Source organism: Bos taurus, chromosome 2 (assembly GCF_002263795.3).
Source record: "Bos taurus isolate L1 Dominette 01449 registration number 42190680 breed Hereford chromosome 2, ARS-UCD2.0, whole genome shotgun sequence".
In the NCBI taxonomy this organism is placed as follows: domain Eukaryota; kingdom Metazoa; phylum Chordata; class Mammalia; order Artiodactyla; family Bovidae; genus Bos; species Bos taurus.
In genome coordinates this window covers 39438231-39452221 of record NC_037329.1, presented here as the reverse complement: position 1 = coordinate 39452221, position 13991 = coordinate 39438231, and positions in this window count along the sequence as shown.

The following is a 13991-nucleotide window of genomic DNA, read 5'->3' as shown; positions in this document are numbered from 1 at the left end:
CAAAGTAATGTCTCTGCCTTACAAACAAGTAAACACCATTTCCTCTAGTTTTTTATATATGTAATTGAGATGATGTAAGGTAGGAGCAACAGAGATGAAGTTAGACAGGAAAGCTTTGGGATAATTCAGAAGAAAGCACACAAACTCTCCAGGGTTTATTTGATCATGCTCTAACCTTTGGATCATAAGTTTCCCAGAGGAGATAAAGAAATCCATCTACCAGTGCACACTGAAAATACTGACTAAACTCTCTTAGTAACTATTGTGTTAGGAATTATTTCCAGTATGCAGAAAACACAGCCAGAGCAAGTCAGACAGGGTAAGCAGAGGCCAGACATTTCAACTCTTAAAGTTTTTTTGGAATATTACAAATTCTGAAAGACTAATATTTTCTTTTTACCAGTTATTGAATTATTGCAGACCTGTCACCGATTCTCTTTTCGTTCCATATAAAACCTCACAATAAAAAAACAAAAGTCTCATGATAAACTGCTATGTGATTTAAAATACTATTTGAAATAAAATCTTTTTAGAAGGTCTTATTAGGGACTGAGTTGGGTGTTTGAGGGTTCCCCACCTAAAGCCAAAGACATCTATTTAACGGCTGTGGTCTCTAGGCTGTGCATATTGACTGATTTACTGTTACGGTTAACCCAGTGCTCGGCCAGAAGCCATTTCAGTTTAAGGGCATGTGGTTTGGCAGACAGCATTACTTGCAATAATGTAATAAAACAGAAAGAAATCTATACCTGGTTGTGAAGGAAAAGAATCTATCTGCTTTGCCAGAGGCAGGTGAAATGGGTCTGTGTGATTTAGCGATGGGTCAGGGCAGAGCCATATAAAATAATCCACCATGACTTGTATTTCTGAAAATGACCAGCATTGATCCTAAATGCTTGCGCTGTTGGAAGGGGCGTGGGAATGGTTATTAGTTTTATTAGTCTTCTCAGGCTGTTGGCTTATGATGCTGCTGTTGCCATTTATGGTTGTTTTGGTCAAGCTTCTTTTGGTTGAAATGATCAGAATGCCATGTAAACTCATTGAAACCACATAACATCAGAGGCCAGGAAAAAAATGTAGAGGTAGCCTTCCAATAGGATGGAACTGAGACGGAGAGGCTGCTTCCTGGTTCTCGGGGTTGCCTGCTCATTCCTTGCTGTTCCTCCCAGCAAGTTGGCTCCATTTTTGTTCACGGCATTGGCTGCCTCTGCTTGCTCGTAACCTCAGATCACTGCATCTTCCACTTTCTCCCTAAGTGTATAACAGCCTTAATACTTCAAGTCCATTACTAACTAATTGAGTAAAGTTCAAGGTCTTCACACTAGGTGATAACATAGGTCTCTTTTCAGCCTATGAATTGGTGCTTCAAGTATGGTTTGAATAGGGACCCTCATAACATAGTCTACTGCTTATTCCATCTAGACTGGAAAGAAAAGGCAGTAGGAGGTGTGTCTGATACCACAGTGGTGTCTGATTTTATTAAAGCTGGATATGTCTTCTTTCATAAAAAATGTTGCGTGCCTACCATATGCCATGATACTAAGTACTATGCTAAATTCTGGACATACATCTGTCAAGAAGATGAAAATGTTCTATTTTCCCTGATATTCTGTGGTCATATCACCTTTTAACTTTCCTTAGGCCCCTTAAAGCAAGTTTATTCAATGTGTCTTTTATTTGGGCTTTATAGTATTACCTTGGAGAAGGTGATGGCACCCCACTCCAGTACTCTTGCCTGGAAAATCCCATAGACAGAGGAGCCTGGTAGGCTGCAGTCCATGGGGTCCATGGGGTCGCTAAGAGTCGGATATGACTGAGTGTCTTCACTTTCACTTTCACTTTCATGCATTGGAGAAGTAAATGGCCACCCACTCCAGTGTTCTTGCCTGGAGAATCCCAGGGATGGGGGAGCCTAGTGGGCTGCCGTCTATGGGGTCGCACAGAGTCGGACACGACTGAAGCGACTTAGCAGCAGCAGCAGCAGTATTACCTGAGTCTTCTTGATATTCTGTATCCTAATGATCCTTGTTTAAAATGCACAGAGCTCTTCCTTTTCCATTATTTCAGAAGCTGTGTAAATACTACTTCTTCCATGAAAAGTCATTTTATTCACCGTCTGTCAAAACCACTCCCAGTTTCTCACCAGTCCCTCACTTTAATGGTTATCCTCTTTTCCTGTCTTGGCTCAAGGCATGGCTATGAGCTAACTAGAAGACTTTTGGTGAAAATGTTGAGGCCACATCATTCTATATTAGCACGCATTTGGTTTAATATTGGTAACCTAGGCTTTATGAAGTTTTTATTATTTACAAATTTGCTTTTACAAGATAGAGGCTGTGAAAAGGCACTTTGCATCACACAAGAAACTGGCTAAATAAATATGATTCTCTGGTGATTCACCGAGCTGGTTAAAATCCAGGTACACTATTGTTTCTTCCTGTAGGTACTTTAGCAAACCAAGTGAATAGCCCACCAGAGAAAAGTTGTCACTTTCCCTGATTCATCAACACTTTTCCCAGCAATCACAGTACCTGTGCCATCTGTGTTTAGCACTTTACCAAAAAAAAAAAAAAAGCTCTTTGCGACCGCCATACAAATCAGGGGCACTAACAAGGTCACACAGAAGGGAATTTCAGGACTCTGAGATAATGTTCTCCTGCATGGCAGGAAGCAATAACAGCATTCTACACAAGTTCTCCTGCATCTCAGGCTGCTCTGGCCCAGCCTAGAGCTGCTTCAGGCCCATTGGGAAATGTGTATTATGCCTGGGTTAATTTGCTGATTAATCTCTAGTCAGTGGTTTGTGCTTTCCCCAGATGGCCAATTAAAATTTACAACTGGCAGGAACAGTGTCCTCTTGGCAGGCTGCTGAGGGGCTAAAGCTGGAGGCAGTGACAGAAGGCCTGGCCCAGTTTTCCCTCCCCACCCCCCAACTTTTCTTTATTTCTCTCTCTTGCTCTTTTTAAAGCTGCTGGATTTATTCAGAGGAAAGTGTAAGCTGGGCTTACGCGTTAAGTGTGAGATGTGTGCTGTAGTTTACAACTTCGCTGCTATTTACTCTCCAACACTCTCAGGGCTGCGCCAGTATTCCAGGCATCAACGGTTTTACCCACAGCAAATATAGCTGACAAAATCAGCCAAGGGGCACAACTGATTTAACAGCTTCTGAAATGTAATAGCCCTTTTTTCCCCCTGATTTGCAGTCCCTGTGGATTGATGGTCTAATATCATTCACTTCCTCACAAATATATAAAACATTTACAGTTGTTTGCGTAAATCAAAGACAAAGTGCTATGTGTGAAGCTAATAATAAGTAATGCTGTGATATATATATATAAAAGATAACATTTTTATAGCAATAGCCCCCCCCAATTAACTGTTACTTTTTACTTAGCATTCTATACAAATGACACTGTGTACACATCTGAATAAAGCATCTAAGAAACTTAAATGTAATTTGATATAATTCTTTATTTTGTAGTGAAATATTTGCTTCAAATATGCATGAGTCATCTGGATTGGAAATTCTGAAGGAAATTGTTAACCAAAGGCTACTGTTCCTTAAATAAGCCAAATGTGGTAATGATGTATGGTTTTATGACAGTTTGTTATTTTCAATAACTGTGATAGCAGTGGCCAAAATTTTAAAAAAATATATGTGTAGTGGGAAAATTTAGGGTCAATATTGCGTTATTGATAGTAAAAATAATTTAGGATACTCAGGTGAAAGCTTTACTTATATTAAATAAATCAGAAGAGAGATGGCATTGCATAAAACTATCTTTGTATAAAATACATAGAGTTTTGGATTCTTGCTTTTTTGAACAGGAAACATCATAGAACTCACACACTGGGCACTGATGGGTCTCTATTAGACTCTAAGGTTGAATCTTGCGTTTAGACGTGGCCCTCTGTGAGTTATTTTTACTGTACCACATACTGCAGCAAATGCATACGTGTTAATTTTTTTGTGAAATAAAATTTGAAAGTGATTGGAGATATAGTAAAGTCCCTATGGTCAGTGACTGTGTTTGCTAGTAAGTTTTGACCTCAGCACCAAGAACAAAATCTGGCACATAGTAAACACTTGAGAAAGGTTTGAATATTATACTAAATAATAAGATGGCATATAGAAAGATGCTCCATATAAATTTTTAGTTCCATTTTCTTATATTTAAAGGGCCCATAACTTGGCAATATGCATTTATATTGGGAAAAAGAGTTGTGAATTAGAATGTAGCAGGATTATTCACAAATGTATAAAGTTTTACTCTATATTATCCTGCAGAACTGAGTTTGTGCAACCTTCCAAACTGAAGGAAATTGAATTTCACTGAAATTGCTTTATCTGTTACTATGGGCTTCTCCAGTGGCTCAGCAGTAAAGAATTCACCTGCAATGCAGGAGGCGTAGGAGACGCAGGCTCGATCCCTGGGTTGGGAAGATTCCCTGAAGAAGGGCATGGCAACCCACTCCAGTATTCTAGCCTGGAGATTCCCTTGGACAGAGGAGCTTGGTGGGCTACAGTCCATAAGGTCACAAAGAGTTGGACACGACTGAAGCGACTTAGCACTCACACAGGCACGTTTGTCTACATTTTCTCCTTACAGATTGAACCATTTTAAAAAAAACTTAAAGAATCATAATCTAGAAAAATGCAAAACACGGAGAGTACATTGCTTCCATACCAAGAGCCGTAGCTTTGACTACTGGATCATGAATGTATTACCTATGGATTTCAAATATCCTTGTGACAGTTCTCGTGCAAACTGCTTGGATGTCAGACATTTCTCTGATTTTTCTTTTTGTCAGATAGAGTGGAAAGTTAACAGAACATTCTAAGGCAAGATGGTTTGAGTTTTCCAATTGAAAGGTCATGTAGCAAAAATCAGTGTGCTAGCTGTAATCATATGACTTTCTCAGTATGAGACAAATGTAAGTATTCATGATATTGTAATTAAACATACAGATCCCCTGTTTCAGTGATGACCTTAGAAGAGAGTTAGAAAAGTAAGTTTTCCCTTCATCACAAGGAAAAAAATTTCTTATTATAATGATTTCTTATGGAATTTATATTATATAACTTTAATAAATATTTTAATTTGACCTATCAATTGGTCTGACAAATGTTATTTTTTCCTTTCATGGTCTACTCTTAATTTTGAAGACATGTTTGTCTTCAAAATTTGAAGTTTGAAGAACAATTTTGAAGACATGTTTCTAGGTTATTAACCAGTGAATTACATAAACCCTTAAGTAAATAATGGAAATGTAAATATTAGATCTGCACCCCAAAAAGAAGTTAGTATCAAAGGTTTCACTTAGCTCATTACCACTATTTGCATTCTCTTTTTTGTTTCATTTTGTTTTCATTCTTTTAATTGTACATGCCTATTAATTGTATGCTTAAGTAATGCAGAGTGGAGTAGGCCCATAACCATTTTTTGCATAAATTTGGGTATGAATATCTAATTGAAGGTCAAATCAGCTCTTGTCTGTTTCAGAGTGATCCATAATGTCTTCTAGTAAGGTAGATGCAATCCTTTTCAAAACTGCCAGGTCAGAGGCAACATATATCTATCCCTTAGTATAGATATTCTATATCTATTCCTGGTAGTTAATAAAATTTAGGTTCCTATCCAGAACTGGCATGCTTCCTAGGTGGCAAGTGGTAAAGAATCCACCTGCCAATGCAGGAGACCCGGGTTTGATCCCTGGGTCGGGAAGAGTCCCTGGAGAAGGGAATGGCTATCCACTCCAGTATCCTTGCCTGGAGAATCCCATGGACAGAGGAACCTGGCAGGCAACAGTCCATAGGGTTGCACAGAGTCAGACATGACTGCAGTGACTTAGCACGCACCTTGAAAACTACAGTAGTGTAGTACAACAGATGGCATATGAGGCTGGCATTGAGTGAACAGGCAAGAAGAGTTATGGACTGGAGGAGGGAGAGGACATGGGAGATGGGAGAACTGACAGATCGTCAGCAACAAGAGACAGAGGGCAAGATGCAATTTCACTCATGCCAGACATGGATGGAATGCACGTTGGCATCTTTGAAACTTTGTAACTTGAAGTTTTTCGTATACAGGGGACTTACTGTAAAACAGAAATATGGTTTGAGCAGTCAGAGGAGATTGTATATAAAGCCTTGTAGACCATCGTAAGGTACATTTTGGGGTTGTTTTGTTTGGTTGTATTTTTCAGAGGTGGGATTTTTGACTTTACACAGAAATGCCATTGGCGGTTGTGAGCAGAGGTGACAAGGAGACAAGAACAAAAGCAGGGTTGTTGCTATTTAGAAGGCTGTTTACAAAATCCAAGCTGGAGGTGATGGTGGCTTGATGGTAGTGGTGAAAAGAGTAAAACTGTTTGGATGTTGATCTACTTCCAAGGTAGAGATGGCAGCATGTACCAACTAATAGACTGTGGGGTATAAGAGAAAGAAAGGAGCCAAAGCTGACTTTAAGGTTTGGACCCCAAGTAACTGAAAGAATGGAGTCTCTACTGCCTACATGGGGAAGGATTGCAAGAGAAGCTAAATTGGAGAAGATCAAAAAGATTTTAACATATTTAAGATGTCTTAGAGATGTTAAGTAGCTGGTTAGATATATGAACTTGGAATTCAGGAAAGAGATAGTGTGGGCTAGAGACATATTTGGAAGTAGTGAGCCCAAATTGAAAGTCGCTCAATTGTGTCTGACTCTTTGCGACCCCGCGGACTGTTGCCCGCCAGGCTCTTCTGTCCATAGAATTCTCCAGACAAGAATACTGGAGTGGGTTGCCATTCCTTTCTCCAGGGGATTTTCATAACCCAGGGAGTGAATCTGGGTCTCCTGAATTGAAGGCAGATTCTTTACCATTTGAGTCACCAGAGAAGCCCTAAACTGCAATTAAAACCAAGAGAGTGGATGAGTTTTACTGTTGAAGTGAGAATAGATCAAAACCAGGTAAGTCCAAGAATTGAGTTCTAGGGGCTTCCAGTGCACAGAAGGTGGGTGGGAGATGAGAAAAAATGAGCAGGAGAAATTGAGAAGTAATGACTAGAGAGATGAGAATAAAACCAAGAGAATGGGGTGTTGTGGGAGTTAAGCAAGTCATGTGTTTTCAGGATTAAGGAGTAAAGGAGCATGTCAAATACTTTAGATACATCAAGCGAGGAATGAAAATTAACCATTGGACTAAGCACTTATGAATGCTCTTGGAATTATGGACTCTAACAGAAGGATCTGTTTTATGTGATGTCATTTAAGACAAAGGCTATTTCAAGCATGGGCAGCAGATTTTCCTTTCCACCCAAGACATAAGGATCAGGATGACTGGCTGCTATGAACCTGGGGAGAGTTTTCACCTGCACAGTAAAGACAGAAGAGAGCCTTCCACACAGCACCATGATATAAAGACAATCTGAAGGTTCACAGTTATTATAAGCAATTTGAGATGTTACCCTCTGAGGGAATGAAAAGACCCAAAGAAGAATTGTCACATATGTGGGAGGTACCTTAGACACACACTGTGGTTTGGAGTATTTCAGTCAAAAGAATGAGCTGTACCTTCTGAACCACCTTTTCACTTATGCTTTAGGGGAGGTATGTTTGTGTGAAACAAATCAGGATTCTCTGGAGATCTCAAGTGTATTTCCATTGGAAAACAAATTCAGGGGCTGGAATAGTCATGTTTGTGAAGCCTTATATTCTATTTTCATACTGCTTTACATTTATGCTAAATCGCTTCAGTTGTGCCTGACTCTTTGTGACCCTATGGACCGTAACCTGCCAGGCTCCTCTGTCCAGGCAAGAATGCTGGAGTGGGTTGCCGTGCTCTCCTCCAGGGGATCTCCCTACCCAGGGATTGAACCCACGTCTCTTATGTCTCCTGCTTGGTAGGAGGGTTTACCTACCTACCACTGGCGCCACCTGGGAAGCCCTCATTATTGCTTTACACTTAAGCACAAAATAGTTTATGTGATTAACAGAAGCAGAGGTTAGTGACTGGAAGCAAAAATAATTGTTTGGTAAGAATTTTAGATTCTTCCTCAGAGAAAGCAGTATTATTTTTCAGGGTAGTCTCAAAACCTGATCAACAGTTTTGACCAACAGTACAAAATTAGTGGTTTTTTTTTTGTATCAAGTGCATTCCATGTAACACAACACAAATTTTATGAAATTACTCACTTGGTAAATATTTTTATGGGGATCTACAACGTTCCAGGCACTTTGTTGGCACAGAGAATATATGCTCTCAGAGGATTTATAATCAGAGCTTTTATTAAATTTAGCCTCATAAATCAAGGAATATTATCTGTCTAAACCAGACTGCAGCACGACATTCACAATGCTCTGCTGTTCCTGAGACAAATTGGAATACAGGGCTGATTCCTAGAGCCTGAAGATGCAAGAAGGTTTTCACTTCTCTTCTGTACCAATGCAAAGCAGAGGACTGCCCTGCTAGCAGAGGAAGGGAGTGTGCGGGTCCAAGGAACAGACTCGGCTAACTTACCCACTTGACTACACGAATGGAGGAAGTGGGAGAGTGAACATTCCTGGCAGGAGGAACAAGGGCGCTGTAAGGATGCTGGCCTTTAAGGCACACGAGCACACAACAAACAGTGGCCCAGTTAATGTCCTGAGGTCTGAAGAAACAGATTAATAATTCTTCCTCTGTGAAGAGCATGCTAGTAAAGGGATAAGGAGACTGGTTGGACCCCGTCCCCACAAAGACCTTAATTTTCTCACACATATAAAATGAAACAGCTATTGTGAAATCTTCAGATACTTCTCAGCCTAAAATTCCATGATTCCATGGCTGTGTTAATAAAGACAGGATTTTGAAAATAACATAAAAGTTCAATTTTCCTGAATTTTGTAAGGATTGGCATACGTTTACTTAAGATGTTGGTGGGGTCACTAGGATCAGCACCGTGTGGGAACTTGTTAGAAATACAGAATCTTCAGGCCTTACCCAAGATGAATCCGAATCTGCAGTTTAGTAAGATTCATATGTCATATGGAGCTTCCCAGGTGGTGCTAATGGTAAAGAACCCACCTGCCAATGCAGGAGATGCCCGAGACTTGGGTTCAATCCCTGGGTCAGAAACATTCCCTGGAGGAGGGCATGGCAACCCACTCTAGTATTCTCGCCTGGAGAACTCATGGACAGAGGACCCTGGTGGGCTACAATCTGTGGGTCGCAAAGAGTCGGACAAAACTGAAGCAATTTAGCACACGCATGCGCACACATGTCATATGTGTATTAAATGCCACATAGAGGCCAGTCTTTAGTAGCAAGCTTCTAGAGATAAAAAACGTAAGATGGACCATGAGGAGTCTAGTGGCTGATATAAGGCAAGGGCTCACAGTCGGGAATCACTGATGAGGAGCAAAGGTGATAGTATTTTGATTTCTGCCTCTTTCTTTCTTTCAAAGATAGTTGTAAACTGGCGTCAGTAAGCCAGCAATTGAGCCTGGCAGTCCTGTGATTCTGTGGCCTTCTTTCTGATACGGAGCTCCAAGGGGAAGGATGCTGTAAGGGTAAACACCAGACAGGGCGTGTATTTAGCACAGAGTCAAAGGAAAATAGATGCAGGTGTAGCTCCCGAAGAGTTAGGGGCAGAAAAGCAAACTTACAGACATTCGCAGTTAAAAGCAGTTAAAGTGAAAAACTCAGATTGTTCAGGCCTGCTCACTGTTCTCTATTCTTAGTTCTCAGGAAAGGGAAAGAAAAAAACTCATTCCTCTTTTTTCCTTTTCATTGCGACAGTTTCTCTCCTCTGCCTTAACTCTATGAGAAACTGGATCCGTGGTACCAGCAGAGGCCCCCTGTGCCCATCTGCTTCCTTGGGAATTCAGGACGGATTTGAGCTCCTGCACCAGAATGGTCTATAGAGAGAACTGCTGACCTCAAATTCATCTGAGAGTGATGCTCTCATAATAAGGAAACACCAGTGCCAGAATGAGAAGAAGATGACACTGGAAGTAGATAGCTGTCCCAAGGTGCTGAACCTGACCTGTATGATTGTTCATAAGTTTTTTCTTCTTAGTTTCTTGGACTCTTACACATGAATCAAAGATTTTTTTTTCTATCATGGGCATGATCTTACGCAAATTTTAGAAATTAATTGAAGTGTTGGATTTGTGGTCAATTACCTACATTCGGTACTTCTGGTTTACCTTGATGGGTTTCTCCCCTCCAAGGGTCTGAGTGGATGGCTCTTAAAAAGTTTATTTTGGAAGAAAGGAATTATAATTCTGTATGGGCTACTACTGATGTCACTAGATGGAACCCAGTTGGCCAATCAAACATAGTTACTCTGATCCTGGTCATAAATATGAATTTTCCCTTAAGGTTAGGTCTAGCTCAGCCAGAACAACAGGCTAAATTCCAGTCAAAAATGTAAACTCTAAGACTATTAGGAGGGATGCTTCCTCAGTTATGGGATGGATTTATCTGGCTAACACTAGGCTATGGTAATGTAAGTCTAAAGCACCCTCCCCTCCCCACCTCCCCATGCTGGAAACAATTAAATCATACCAAAGATAATCAACCTAATAATACTAGAAAATTAGACTGGATGTCTTATGAAAACTGCCAATGTACCATTTCTCTTAAAGACAATGATTGCTATGGAACAGATTGAAGCATATGTCCAGAAGTATACTGGTTGGCACCTAATGGGACTCAGTGGCTTTGTGGGTCTAATCTATGACCCTGGCTTCCACTAGGCTGGCTAGGAAGATGTACTTTAGGATTCCCTTGGGCTCAAGACTACTTACGTACAAACTTAGATGTGTCTCCAGCAAATTTACCATCAATATGAACCTGATGGACCAAGAGATTTGTATTTCAGTGGTATGATCACTTAATATCTGTTTTTGTACCTTCAGTAGGATTGGAAAATATTATTTCTCACATTGAAGCCTTAATGAAATTCACTCAAAAATGATAGCAACTAGGCTATCAGTCTACTAAATTCTGAGATCTCTATGATAAGAAAAGCTGTCTTACAAAATTGTATGGCCCTTGATATCCTTAGAGCATATCAAGAGGGCACCTGTGCTATAATTCAAACTGAATATTGTGTTTATATACCAGATGAATCCTCTAGTGGGATATATTTTAGGAAGATGGTTTAGTTCTGAAAGCTCATGGTTTAAATCCTTATTTGTAATATTAATCATGTTATTAGCTGTATTATTTGTAATCTGTTTATAAGATTGTTGTCTTTTGTATTACACGATGTATAACCAGGCCTCCAGCCAAATTAATGATAACTAAAAAGATCTTCATGACCAAGATAATCACGATGGCGTGATCACTCACCTAGAGCCAGACATCCTGGAATGTGAAGTCAAGTGGGCCTTAGAAAGCATCACTATGAACAAAGCTAGTGGAGGTGATGGAATTCCAGTTGAGCTCTTCCAAATCCTGAAAGATGATGCTGTGAAAGTGCTGCCCTCAATATGCCAGCAAATTTGGAAAACTCAGCAGTGGCCACAGGACTGGAAAAGGTCAGTTTTCATTCCAATCCCAAAGAAAGGCAATGCCAAAGAATGCTCAAACTACCACACAATTGCACTCATCTCACATGCTAGTAAAGTGATGCTCAAAATTCTCCAAGCCAGGCTTCAGCAATATGTGAACCGTGAACTTCCTGATGTTCAAGCTGGTTTTAGAAAAGGCAGAGGAACCAGAGATCAAATTGCCAACATCCACTGGATCATGGAAAAAGCAAGAAAGTTTCAGAAAAACATCTATTTCTGCTTTATTGACTATGCCAAAGCCTTTGACTGTGTGGATCACAATAAAGTGTGGAAAATTCTGAAAGAGATGGGCATACCAGACCACCTGACCTGCCTCTTGAGAAACCTATATGCAGGTCAGGAAGCAACAGTTAGAACTGGATATGGCACAACAGACTGGTTCCAAATAGGAAAAGGAGTACGTCAAGGCTGTATATTGTCACCCTGCTTATTTAACTTCTATGTGGAGTACATCATAAGAAACGCTGGGCTGGAAGAAGCACAAGCTGGAATCAAGATTGCCAGGAGAAATATCAATAACCTCAGATATGCAGATGACACCACCCTTATGGCAGAAAGTGAAGAGGAACTAAGAAGCCTCTTGATGAGAGTGAAAGAGGAGAATGAAAAAGTTGGCTTAAAGTTCAACATTCAGAAAACGAAGATCATGGCATCTGGTCCCATCACTTCATGGAAAATAGATGGGGAAACAGTGGAAACAGTGTCAGACTTAATTTTTCTGGTCTCCAAAATCACGGCAGATGGTGACTGCGGCCATGAAATTAAAAGACGCTTACTCCTTGGAAGAAAAGTTATGACCAACCTAGATAGCATATTCAAAAGCAGGGACATTACTTTGCCAACAAAGGTCTGTCTAGTCAAGGCTATGGTTTTTCCAGTGGTCGTGTATGGATGTGAGAGTTGGACTGTGAAGAAAGCTGAGTGCCGAAGAATTGATGCTTTTGAACTGTGGTGTTGGAGAAGACTATTGAGAGTCCCTTGGACTGCAAGGCGATCCAACCAGTCCATTCTAAAGGAGATCAGCCCTGGGATTTCTTTGGAAGGAATGATGCTAAAGCTGAAACTCCAGTACTTTGGCCACCTCGTGCAAAGAGTTGACTCATTGGAAAAACTCTGATGCTGGGAGGAATTGGGGGCAGGAGGAGAAGGGGACGACAGAGGATGAGATGGCTGGATGGCATCACCGACGTGATGGACGTGAGTTTGAGTGAACTCCGGGAGATGGTGATGGACAGGGAGGCCTGGTGTGCTGTGATTCATGGGTCGCAAAGAGTTGGACATGACTGAGCGACTGAAGTGAACTGAACTGAAACATCTTAAAGAAATAGATCACATTTATAATGTAGAATAATTGTAATAGTATGGTTCTAGGTATGGAAAGAGGCAACAAGGGAAATATTTCCTGAATCCTATTAGGTTAGAAGATAGAGGATCCAGAGAATCTTTTATTATTTATCAATGGGAGTAAACTAGAAATTAACACCTGGAACGATTTATCAATAAAGACCTTCACCAGATATGGGATGAGCCTCCCAGGACTGTGGGACCAAAACAAAAAAGGTCATGAACTGTCTCCCAAATATGGTTGGATTTATTACCATGGGGAAGGACTGTGAAATGAAAATATCTCCTGCCATATTAATCAACAAGAAATGTCACAGCCATCAGTGATTTCTGATGTGAATATGGGTTCCCATCCAGTGGATGCTGCCACCCCTAATAGTGACCACAGAGGAGATGGCGGAATGCAAGAAGCAAGGTGAACAATGAAACAGGATTGGCCCCGGAGAGCTGAGGTGCACAAGACAGGAATGAATTCAGTGAGCCCAGAGGCTTGCATCTTCCCCTACACAGAATGCTAAATTCCTTAACTTGATACCTGATATTTAATGTTCAGACTGCCTGCTTTCTTTGTTGCAAACTTGTATACAGCCTTATTTTTCCCCTGCCCCTTGCAGCAGTTTCTCAGAGCTACCGAGATGCTGTCTCCCCAGCTAGGAGTCCTAAACATTCCCACTAAATAACTCTACTTTCAACAACAACAAAAAAAGTAAGATACCTTGAATTTCAACAATAATGGGTTACACCTACCTACTGCTAACTCGCTTCAGTCGTGTCTGACTCTGTGCGACCCCATAGACGACAGCCCACCAGGCTCCTCCATCCCTGGGATTCTCCAGGCAAGAACACTGGAGTGGGTTGCCATTTCCTTCTCCAATGCATGAAAGTGAAGTTTCTCAGTCGTGTCCGACTCTTAGCGACTCCATGGGCTGAAGCCTACCAGGCTCCTCCATGGGGTTTTCCAGGCAAGAGTACTGGAGTGGGGTGCCATTGCCTTCTCCAACACCTACCTAAGGCAGTGATAAATGGGCAGCAGTTCTTCTTGACAACTGTTGAGGATTCTTTTTACTACAGATAACTATGATGTAACTAGTTAATTAAAACTCTGTC